Source organism: Brachyhypopomus gauderio, chromosome 19, assembly GCF_052324685.1.
Source record: "Brachyhypopomus gauderio isolate BG-103 chromosome 19, BGAUD_0.2, whole genome shotgun sequence".
NCBI lineage: Eukaryota > Metazoa > Chordata > Actinopteri > Gymnotiformes > Hypopomidae > Brachyhypopomus > Brachyhypopomus gauderio.
In genome coordinates this window covers 7331290-7343308 of record NC_135229.1, presented here as the reverse complement: position 1 = coordinate 7343308, position 12019 = coordinate 7331290, and the positions used below count along the sequence as shown (strand labels likewise).

Below are 12019 nucleotides of genomic sequence, written 5' to 3'. Positions count from 1 at the left end.
ATTAGCTGTTTTTTTAACTTGCTAATACTGCTTTAATGCCAGTTACTTTTTTAGCACCAATAAGGGCAGCACACATAAAAAAAGTTAATTCAATGTATGTCACTGAAACTCTATTGTACATATAGCTAATGTGCTGATAAATGTGTGTTTATAAATGTTTATATACTTTATATTTTATAAATACGGCTAATAGAAACTGACGTAGCAGGTTTTGAGTATTACAAAGTCGCTTCTGGTGCCAATTTTACGAAGAATTAACTCTTATATATGTCTAAATAACTTAAATATTTAAAACTACCACCACAGCGACATTACATCTGATGTCAGCAATAGCAATTTCACCCCACCAGTACAGGAGGTGCAGTGTCACCACTGGTCCCAGTGTAAGGCCTTCCTTTAGCATAACTTGCTAAATACTTTGCAATCATCTACGAATGCTCAATAACCAGTCTAACAACAACACTTGCAGTGGTCTCAACACGCAGCAGTCATTTACTAAGACAGAATGTGAGTCTAATACTTAAACGAGACACTGCAAAAGATTTATTATGTTGTTAAAAACAAGAAAATGAAATAAATAACAGAAACAGCAAGTGCACAGTCCAAGTCATTTAATCTTGCAATGAAATGCAGTACTTGGCAAATTACAACTTCAATCTGCTTATCTTCTTGATACAATCGTTTGATGCAGACGTTTCTCACACCTCCATATGTCCATAACAATGTCACTGCCACCAACTGTGTGTGAGTCGGACAGTAGTAAGAGGACCATGCACTGGATCAGATTCCTAATCAGACTCTCACCAACTCGAATAAGACTTCTTCTAATCAGACCTTTATGTGCTCTACACATGCTCTCAGAACTCAGCACAATCTGATGCAATCTGTCAGAGGAGCAGCTACAAGGACTCTGACACCACGAATACACACTGACTTAAAGCTCTTAAAGCTTCACATTCTTCTCTCAGTCCCCTTTGGCAACGTAAACAACATGTCAGAGGGGACCAGAATCTTAGTATTACACATAAAAGCAGGTCAATAAGTAACATTAGCTGCGTTTGTTTGGGTTTTTTTTTTACCACCACCACCTCAGACGAAACATTCTTTTAACGAGAATGGCGTGAAAATAAAACAAGTTTTGTTTTTTTTCCTCTGGAGAGGAGCAGCAATAAGGATTGTGACACCACTTTGCGACCCGTGTCTTCCTCCGGCACCTACGCGAGGAGCGAATGAGGAGCGGAGAGAGCAGGAGGAGGAGGTGGAGGAGCTACGTCGGGACTTTACCTTGAAGAAGCTGCGCAGGAAGTATATGACGCTCAGCATGTCGAGTGGCCAGTGGAGGGGAGATGTCCCCTCTGGTGCTGGGGCGTCTGCCCGCCAACTCTGTCTATCCGCGTCTCGCTCTCCCTCCTTCTCTCCCTCCTTCTCTCCCTCCTTCTCTCCCTGGTGAGTCTATCCAGCCGGCTGCCTCATACTCATTTGTTGCAGTTTGAGAGAGCTTAGAAGAAGAGGGGAGAAGAGAGAGAGAGGTAGAGAGAGAGAGAGAGAGAGAGAGAGAGAGGGGGAAAAGAGCAGTAGAGAAAGAAGGGAAAGAGAGTGATAGAGAGAGAGGGGAAAGGAGACAGAGACAGAGGTAGAGAGGCAGAGAGATAGAGAGATATGACCTAACGCTCCAGTAGTTTAAGTTCCCAAACAATGCGCGGTCCTCTGCTCAGCCTGGAGCGGCTACGTCCAAAACAACATTGCTGGCAGGAGAGAGTTTTAACTATTAGCTTCCTCTCCTCCAGCCGCGTTTAATTAGAATATTACACAATACGGCAACCACGCGGGCAGACCCGGCCCAAGGTAGGCTGTGCGTTTGCAACTATGAAGGGTGTGTGTATGTGTGGGTGTGTGTGTGTGTATGTGTGGGTGTGTGCATGGCAGACGGAAAGTTAGCTTGGGCCTGCCCAAGGCAATAAGGAAGACACGTGTCATTTTGGTTTGTATTGAACAATTTGAGTTTAACCCCAAGAGTTGAAACTGTAACATTTGAACAAGAATGGGAATTATGGAGCCCCTCATAATAGACACACACACACACACACACACACACACACACACACACACACACACACACACACACACACACACACACACACACACACACACAAGCAAAGAGAGGAACGCGACATGCTTATCTAGTGCTTCCTAACAGGAATGTTTCAATCAGCACGTGGGAAATAAACAGGTCTGTCTAATATGTGAAGGAAAGGAATTCAGGAGCTGCAAAAGAACCTGTTTGTAAAGTAGCAGGTAACAGTTTTTCCTGACCAACAACAGCTCAAACAGTCAACAGTTGGTGGAAAACGCCAACATGTTTAATGTGCTTTAGTATTATCATTCAATGACAATTACAATGTTACAATACAGATATCTATGAATGTTTTCCTTCAGCTCACCAAACTGTACAGCAGCAGTAAGTCAAGTCACTGCACTTACAGTACAATCTACATTTCTGAAATGGAATTTGAGGTCTGGTTCAATGTCGCCCTCTGCTGTATATATATGGCAACTGCAAGATGAGGGCTGTCACGTTTCCCATTGTTAAGCCCAATTTAATATAGCTGTACACTTCATTAGATAATCACCAATCCCTTTATGAGCAGGAAAAGTGTGTTTCTCTACACAAAATGGAAACAACTTAATAGCCGACAGACCTTTTTGTTGCGAATAGAGAAGAAATTTTATTTTACATACTGTGGTACAGCGTAATTGATAGTATAAGTATTGAAACTTATTGATGTATTTTTTCTCTAACCCTAATACACAGGATCATAATGTTAATGGTCAGTAGTGGTAATGTTCAGTGCTGATAATGATCATTAGTGGTAATGTTCAATACTGTTTATTGTCAGTAGTGGTAATGTTCAGTACTGGTAAATGTCAGTAGTAGCAATATTTAGTACTGGTAATTGTCAGTAGTAGCAATGTTCAGTACTGGTAATGATCATTAGTGGTAATGGTCAGAAGTGGTAATGTTTAGTACTGGTAATGGCCATTAGTTGTAATATTCAATACTGGTAATGGTCATTAGTGGTAATGTTCAGTACTGGTAATTGTCAGTAGTGGTAATGAACAGTACTGGTAATTGTCAGTAGTGGTAATGAACAACAACAAAGCCTGATAGCTAATAGTTTACTGTAACCTGGGAAAGTTAAGGCTTGTATACAAAGAGATCAGGTTAGGTGAGACTGTTAAAACCGGGCTTGAATCACCTTGAACAAAGGGGGAAATTATGTGGATTGAAAAGATTTTTGTGACAAGAGTTGCTATTAAGCCTGAGGCTAGAACATCCCACAACAACAGCAGCCCTGAATCTTCACTTCTAATGTTTATTCTCAGCTAGTCACCATAAAATCAGCTCCTTAAAGTGTTGTAAAGGCTGAACGGCTCTGTTCTCCCCACACCCCTGAGTGAACCCCAAACCGCTGCCTGCTGCCCACGACAACGGGCACCCCCCCCCATACCCCCCCCCCCCCCCCCCCCCCACTAGAACCGACGTCTCATCACAGCGCCACAGTCTGCTGTTCCCTGGGTGATGACATGTTTCCTCTGTGCTATTCACTGGGTCTGTGCTCAGCCAGAGGGTAGGGGGTTACTGCAACTCTAATTTACTTTCTATCCTTCTTTTGCTTTCTTCCGTCACTCTCTCCATCAGACACCCTTTCCCCCTCCTGACAGGCTTCCTCTCTCTTTCTTTCTCTCTCTTTCCCTCCCTCTCTCACTCTCTCTCTCTTTGTGTCAGTGCTCTCTCACTTGAATTTTGTTTGCCAGTGTTTGGTCACATGTCTGCTCTGAAAGAGGTGATTGTGAATGGAGTGGGCGTGTGTGTGTATCGTGAATGAATTCCTCATCGTTGTCGTCGTCTCCCCAGCAGATGATGATGTGCTCGGTGGGTGTAGGACAGCGGACCGGTGCTGGTGAGAAGCTGCTAATGAATGTCACAGCTGTCAGCAGGCTCTGACACGTCTGCGGTGGTAAAGGCAGAGAAATGAAAGCCAACAACCCAACACATTAAATTCATAAAAACGCTGTGAACCAGTGATGTAAGTGGTTACTGTAGGCTACAGATAAACCCAGTACGTTTGTATGTCGTCCCTCTTTACTCAAAGAAACACGATTACTGTTCCCATGATGTATTTAATAAGTATTGTTACTTTGCAAACCTACATAAGCAGACTATGTGAGCCCAAGATTACTATAATCTCAAAACTCTACGAAGTCAGACGTCACGTGCTAAACAGTGGGCCAGCGTTTACCCCTGTGACCTCTGACCCTGAGTGGAATAGCTACAACCCATAGGGACACTAAGGTCAGATGCATTTGTTCACATGATATATATATATATATTCTAAATGCGAAAGACATTATAAGCAGCATTTATTACGGTAATCAGAAACACGCATACAGGTACATGCAGTTGGTATGAGCCAGTCTCCTCCTCTTTAACAGTGGTTGGTTTCTGACCACAGGGACTATATGTTTGGACGGTAGGCCATTCTCAACCCAGCAGTAATACTGCCCAAAAAAAACCTCATAAAAATCATTTAAAAAACCCTGCAACACAGGTGTGCCCGATACACTGAATTTCAGTCCAATACTGACAATTACCATGTCAGTGTAATGACTCCCAAATATCATGTGGCTGGAGGTGCTGTGGTCTGTGCAGCTGTGAACAGGATTCTCTCTTATTCCTGGCTGGCAGGTTTTGCAATGGCTACTGTTTGTTCACTGGCTGCATTCACCAGTAAAATGCATCTATGAGACAGGTGTTGAGAGACACAGTAGATTTTATAATAAATGAGTGGTACATTTATTTTCTGAATACACATGAAACTTCTCTTCACAGAAAAAACATTCTCTTCAAATCTGCTCCAAATTTCATCAGGCAACGCACATATTCAAAGGAAAAACTCATATGTGCATTCATCCATATATTCAAGTTCGTTCACCCCTCAGTTTGCGGGTCAGTAAAGCAATATTGAGAGCTTTTCAAGAGTGACCCTGTTCTAATAGACTGGAAACCACGGCAACAGAGTGGCTGTGCTGCCTGAAACCGCGTAACACTATCCTGCTTGGTAGGTTTTCACAGGCGGACACTGATCAAACCCTCTAAGCGGCAGGGTGGGACTGAGGGCTGCCTGGTGAAGCCTGATCACTTTAAAGACTCTCAGGAACCTCATTATCCACCTCGTCTTCCAGAAACATGGTGGGTCAGAACAAAGTGTGATGCCAGTACAGCTACGAGCCACGTTTGAGACCCGCACGGTGCCAAAGTGCTAAATATGATAAGCGCGTCCTCGCTGCGGAGGTGGGAGAGAGCCGCAGCCATTGGCTCGTGCCAATGGGGGGAGCGTGGACAATACGCCTCGCAACCCTGGCAACCAGCCTGGCAACCACAGTGCAAATGCAATTAAGTGGCTGCAGCTTCTCACGTGGTTGAGTCCAGGCGATGGGGTTTGGATGGCTTATCGTTGACGGGGTGGGGGGGGTCAGAGGTCGCCTATGTGGGTCGGTTTCCCTGGATCTGAACCTTCCCTGCGATCTCTCCCAGCTGTCTGCGAGGGCTGGGGCCAACAGCGGTCTCCGATGCCCATCAGTCAGAGAGATTGTGAAACTGTTGCATTCTTGTAACACCACTGAAGAAGATCGTATGCATTTGAGAGATGAATCGTCTCAGATCATGAATCATGACTGTCATGACTCAGACATTTTCTGGTAACATCTTTTTTATGGGGAACTGTTTTACCCATTTAAGTGCTTCCAAAATAGATATGGCCAGACTTTTATTGAATACAATCAGTGTTTCTTGTAAAGACTTGATAACAATTAAAAAATATGGTTGGCTGGACAACAAATTAAATTTATTGAATTATTGTCAGTCCAAAATTGCGTTTCAAAGTTATTTTCACATAATGTATATTTTCATGTGTATTGCACATAATGTAACCTATCAAAAGGAAGTTGACCTATAATTCCATGAGCTTAGATGTAGGCTAGTTCACCACCTGTGCGAACCTGTGAGAACCTTGAAGATCCTGACTACATGGATAAAGCTAAAGTTACCCCAAATAGACCAAACTTCACCAAATGCATGAATCATTATTTAGCAATATGCATTTACCACTCAGCTACGAAGCAAGTAGACAAACATTCAAGTGTGCACCTGTGACATGAGGTGTTGTGATTGAGGGGATTTGTGCAAGCCAGCAGTTATGGCTAGAGGCAGGTTTTGTGATCAAATTTCTGAATTGCCATGAATTCTTCATGAGATTTGGTTGAAATGCTATAACCTCATGCTTCTACAGGTCAAGAAATGTAGCAGGATTCAACTTGCCTGCCAAGACATTATAATAATGTTTTCACTCCTCTTAAGTCAGGTTGTAGTTGCCATTAGTCATAGAGGTTGGCAACACCAAAGTACTGATATTGTATTGTGTCTCTGTGTTGGTGTGTGGTGCTGGTGTTGTATTGTGTTTCTGTGTTGGTGTGTGGTGCTGGTGTTGTTCTGTGTCTCTGTGTTGGTGTGTGGTGCTAGTGTTGTACTGTGTCTCTGTGTTGGTGTGTGGTGCTGGTGTTGTATTGTGTCTCTGTGTTGGTGTGTGGTGCTGGTGTTGTATTGTGTCTCTGTGGTGGTGTGTGGTGCTAGTGTTGTACTGTGTCTCTGTGTTGGTGTGTGGAGCTGGTGTTGTATTGTGTCTCTGTGTTGGTGTATGGTGCTGGTGTTGTTCTGTGTCTCTGTGTTGGTATGTGGTGCTGGTGTTGTATTGTGTCTCTGTGTTGGTGTGTGGTGCTGGTGTTGTATTGTCTCTGTGTTGGTGTGTGGTGCTGGTGTTGTACTGTGTCTCTGTGTTGGTGTGTTGTGCTGGTGTTGTATTGTGTCTCTGTGTTGGTGTGTGGTGCTGGTCTTGTTCTGTTTCTGTGTTGGTGTGTGGTGCTGGTGTTGTTCTGTGTCTCTGTGTTGGTGTGTGGTGTTGGTGTTGTATTGTGTCTCTGTGTTGGTGTGTGGTGCTGGTGTTGTTCTGTTTCTGTGTTGGTGTGTGGTGCTGGTGTTGTTCTGTGTCTCTGTGTTGGTGTGGTGCTGGTGTTGTATTGTGTCTCTGTGTTGGTGTGTGGTGCTGGTGTTGTTCTGTGTCTCTGTGTTGGTGTGTGGTGCTGGTGTTGTATTGTGTCTGTGTTGGTGTGTGGTGCTGGTGTTGTATTGTGTCTCTGTGTTGGTATGTTGTGCTGGTGTTGTTCTGTGTCTCTGTGTTGGTGTGTGGTGCTGGTGTTGTTCTGTGTCTCTGTGTTGGTGTGTGGTGCTAGTGTTGTACTGTGTCTCTGTGTTGGTGTGTGGTGCTGGTGTTGTTCTGTTTCTGTGTTGGTGTGTGGTGCTGGTGTTGTATTGTGTCTCTGTGGTGGTGTGTGGTGCTGGTGTTGTTCTGTGTCTCTGTGTTGGTATGTGGTGCTGGTGTTGTATTGTGTCTCTGTGTTGGTGTGTGGTGCTGGTGTTGTATTGTCTCTGTGTTGGTGTGTGGTGCTGGTGTTGTACTGTGTCCCTGTGTTGGTGTGTTGTGCTGGTGTTGTATTGTGTCTCTGTGTTGGTGTGTGGTGCTGGTGTTGTTCTGTTTCTGTGTTGGTGTGTGGTGCTGGTGTTGTTCTGTGTCTGTGTTGGTGTGTGGTGTTGGTGTTGTATTGTGTCTCTGTGTTGGTGTGTGGTGCTGGTGTTGTTCTGTTTCTGTGTTGGTGTGTGGTGCTGGTGTTGTTCTGTGTCTCTGTGTTGGTGTGTGGTGCTGGTGTTGTATTGTGTCTCTGTGTTGGTGTGTGGTGCTGTTGTTGTTCTGTGTCTCTGTGTTGGTGTGTGGTGCTGGTGTTGTTCTGTGTCTGTGTTGGTGTGTGGTGCTGGTGTTGTATTGTGTCTCTGTGTTGGTATGTTGTGCTGGTGTTGTTCTGTGTCTCTGTGTTGGTGTGTGGTGCTGGTGTTGTTCTGTGTCTCTGTGTTGGTGTGTGGTGCTAGTGTTGTACTGTGTCTCTGTGTTGGTGTGTGGTGCTGGTGTTGTATTGTGTCTCTGTGTTGGTGTGTGGTGCTGGTGTTGTATTGTGTCTCTGTGGTGGTGTGTGGTGCTAGTGTTGTACTGTGTCTCTGTGTTGGTGTGTGGTGCTGGTGTTGTATTGTGTCTCTGTGTTGGTGTGTGGTGCTGGTGTTGTTCTGTGTCTCTGTGTTGGTATGTGGTGCTGGTGTTGTATTGTGTCTCTGTGTTGGTGTGTGGTGCTGGTCTTGTTCTGTTTCTGTGTTGGTGTGTGGTGCTGGTGTTGTTCTGTGTCTCTGTGTTGGTGTGTGGTGCTGGTGTTGTTCTGTTTCTGTGTTGGTGTGTGGTGCTGGTGTTGTTCTGTGTCTCTGTGTTGGTGTGGTGCTGGTGTTGTATTGTGTCTCTGTGTTGGTGTGTGGTGCTGGTGTTGTTCTGTGTCTCTGTGTTGGTGTGTGGTGCTGGTGCTGTATTGTGTCTCTGTGTTGGTGTGTGGTGCTGGTGTTGTATTGTGTCTCTGTGTTGGTGTGTGGTGCTGGTGTTGTTCTGTGTCTCTGTGTTGGTGTGTGGTGCTGGTGTTGTATTGTGTCTCTGTGTTGGTGTGTGGTGCTGGTGTTGTATTGTGTCTCTGTGTTGGTGTGTGGTGCTGGTGTTGTATTGTGTCTCTGTGTTGGTGTGTGGTGCTGGTGTTGTATTTTGTCTCTGTGTTGGTGTGTGGTGCGGGTGTTGTTCTGTGTCTGTGTTGGTATGTTGTGCTGGTGTTGTTCTGTGTCTCTGTGTTGGTGTGTGGTGCTGGTGTTGTTGTGTCTCTGTGTTGGTGTGTGGTGCTAGTGTTGTACTGTGTCTCTGTGTTGGTGTGTGGTGCTGGTGTTGTATTGTGTCTCTGTGTTGGTGTGTGGTGCTGGTGTTGTATTGTGTCTCTGTGGTGGTGTGTGGTGCTAGTGTTGTACTGTGTCTCTGTGTTGGTGTGTGGTGCTGGTGTTGTATTGTGTCTCTGTGTTGGTGTGTGGTGCTGGTGTTGTTCTGTGTCTCTGTGTTGGTATGTGGTGCTGGTGTTGTATTGTGTCTCTGTGTTGGTGTGTGGTGCTGGTGTTGTATTGTCTCTGTGTTGGTGTGTGGTGCTGGTGTTGTACTGTGTCTCTGTGTTGGTGTGTTGTGCTGGTGTTGTATTGTGTCTCTGTGTTGGTGTGTGGTGCTGGTGTTGTTCTGTTTCTGTGTTGGTGTGTGGTGCTGGTGTTGTTCTGTGTCTCTGTGTTGGTGTGTGGTGTTGGTGTTGTATTGTGTCTCTGTGTTGGTGTGTGGTGCTGGTGTTGTTCTGTTTCTGTGTTGGTGTGTGGTGCAGGTGTTGTTCTGTGTCTCTGTGTTGGTGTGTGGTGCTGGTGTTGTATTGTGTCTCTGTGTTGGTGTGTGGTGCTGGTGTTGTTCTGTGTCTCTGTGTTGGTGTGTGGTGCTGGTGTTGTATTGTGTCTCTGTGTTGGTGTGTGGTGCTGGTGTTGTATTGTGTCTCTGTGTTGGTGTGTGGTGCTGGTGTTGTTCTGTGTCTCTGTGTTGGTGTGTGGTGCTGGTGTTGTATTTTGTCTCTGTGTTGGTGTGTGGTGCGGGTGTTGTTCTGTGTCTGTGTTGGTGTGTGGTGCTGGTGTTGTATTGTGTCTCTGTGTTGGTGTGTCGTGCTGGTGTTGTTCTGTGTCTCTGTGTTGGTGTGTGGTGCTGGTGTTGTATTGTGTCTCTGTGTTGGTGTATGGTGCGGGTGTTGTTCTGTGTTTCTGTGTTGGTGTGTGGTGCTGGTGTTGTGTTGTGTCTCTGTGTTGGTGTGTTGTGCTGGTGTTGTATTGTGTCTCTGTGTTGGTGTGTGGTGCTGGTGTTGTATTGTGTCTCTGTGTTGGTGTGTGGTGTGGGTGTTGTTCTGTGTCTGTGTTGGTGTGTGGTGCTGGTGTTGTATTGTCTCTGTGTTGGTGTGTGGTGCTGGTGTTGTACTGTGTCTCTGTGTTGGTGTGTGGTGCTGGTGTTGTTCTGTGTCTGTGTTGGTGTGTGGTGCTGGTGTTGTATTGTGTCTCTGTGTTGGTGTGTGGTGCTGGTGTTGTTCTGTGTCTGTGTTGGTGTGTGGTGCTGGTGTTGTATTGTGTCTCTGTGTTGGTGTGTCGTGCTGGTGTTGTGTCTGTGCTGGTTTCTATCAGATATCTGCTTAACTGAGGCCACTGAAGTTCACTTGCACCTACGTACAAAATAATCCACCCCACCAGTATGACAGACTCTTAAACAGTAGCCAATTATACTGTAGGGCAGGACAGCCCAGGAAAGGAACATGTTCTCTTTGAAATTCCTCCGTGACCTCATGTCCATTTCTGTCTTACAAAGACATGGACTCACATGGACTCACAACTAAGCTCACGCTCCCTCTTTCTTTCTCTCTCTCTCTCTCTCTCTCTCTCTCTCTCTCTCTCTCTCTCTCTCTCTCTCTCTCTCTCTCTCTCTCTCTCACACACACACACACACACACACACACACACACACACACACACAGCTTTCTTCATTGCCTCTTTGCTCCATCTTTCTCCTTTACTCTGTCTTTCTCCCATATTACGCAAACATTAGTTGTATTGCCCCAGCCTTGTGAAAAGTGCAGTTTGCCTAAAGACACCTCTACAGCCAGAATGTGAGCACAGGTCCCAAAGAACTTCACAGTCTTACAAACAGCTAGACGAGGCCATTCCTACAGAGGAGAGATCGCTGGTTCTTAGCCTGTCTGCATGCTGGTATTCTCCTGCTCTTTCACTGTATTAAATCTTCTCATGCCCAAAAGCACTTGGCCTTTAAGAGAGCAGAATGAGAGGATGAGAGTGTCTAGCAAGCACACTGCCAACAACAGCTGCCCCATCAGCCATGAAGAAGCAGCTCACACTGGGACCTTTCTTAAGCTCTGATAAGCAATCACTGAATCAGGACAGTTTTTGGTACTTTGGTAACAAATGCACTTGATCAGTAAACAGGCCCAGACCACTCGCTGAAATGCATGAATATGTATTTCTGCTAGGGCCTCTGTTAGGGGACTGAACAAGAGACCCAGAAGGCTGGCAGTGAACTAAACTTCACTTCCAACAGAGTAGCTGTCTGTGGTATTCTTGCTTGTGGATTAAAGCTCTTTAAGAATTCTTGAGTGTGACTGAAACATGCTTGTACAGGCTGTCTTTGTTACCACTGTACCACTGTGGTGTGTATATGGTGAGTAACTTATAATTGAAGTTCATGAATCAGGAAATTAAATAATACAAAGTCTTGTTTTGAGGGTATGACTTATTGCAAATGCAGTTTGTTTCATGATTAGCTGCTGTAGTTGCCAAAGGCAACATTGAAGAATACGACAAAACTGGCAAAGATCTCTGGCATCGGGTACGAATCGCAGCAACGCCAAAGATATTTCAGTCCAGGAGGTTGACCAAGCTCTAATCAAAGAGAATGTTCAAGATCTTACTGAGGAGCAAGGAGGCTTTAGCTCCTCTCTCCCCATTGGTCAGAGTGTTGCTAAGCAATTGTGTTGGCCCTTCTATACAAAAGTAGGCAGTTGGTGCTCTCTCTGACATTTCTGTTCCTACGTCATCACGTGATATATAGCTGGAAAAGACGTAACGGTTGCCTTCACGCTTCCAAGCAGCTGCGCGTTAGTCTCTCCCAGGCTGGTACAAGAGGGAATTGGCTATGACTAGTACTATGAAATACGTGTGTTAAATTAAATTAGGATTACTACTGGAAATTAGGATTAATTGAAACAGTCCATTAGAAAAAATAATATAACTGCAAAACTAGAGATGCACGACACTGACAAAATATCGGTGAATTATGACTTCTGTATGACCATCAGAATGTGATATGATACATTACAGAAGTCGTTTCAACTTGATATATGCACATGAAATACAGCACATAAGACAGGGATGTGCTCAGCACCTTTGGCGAGCTTCAGTCTGTGTTAGGCG

The 12019-nt window shown here is 45.1% G+C and overlaps 1 protein-coding gene across 1 annotated transcript in view; it reads right to left on the bottom strand.

Moving 5' to 3' along the window:
• The window catches only part of LOC143483270 (uncharacterized), a 58638-nt gene that overhangs the window by 31973 nt on the left and 14646 nt on the right, over positions 1 to 12019 (bottom strand). The window lies entirely within an intron of this gene.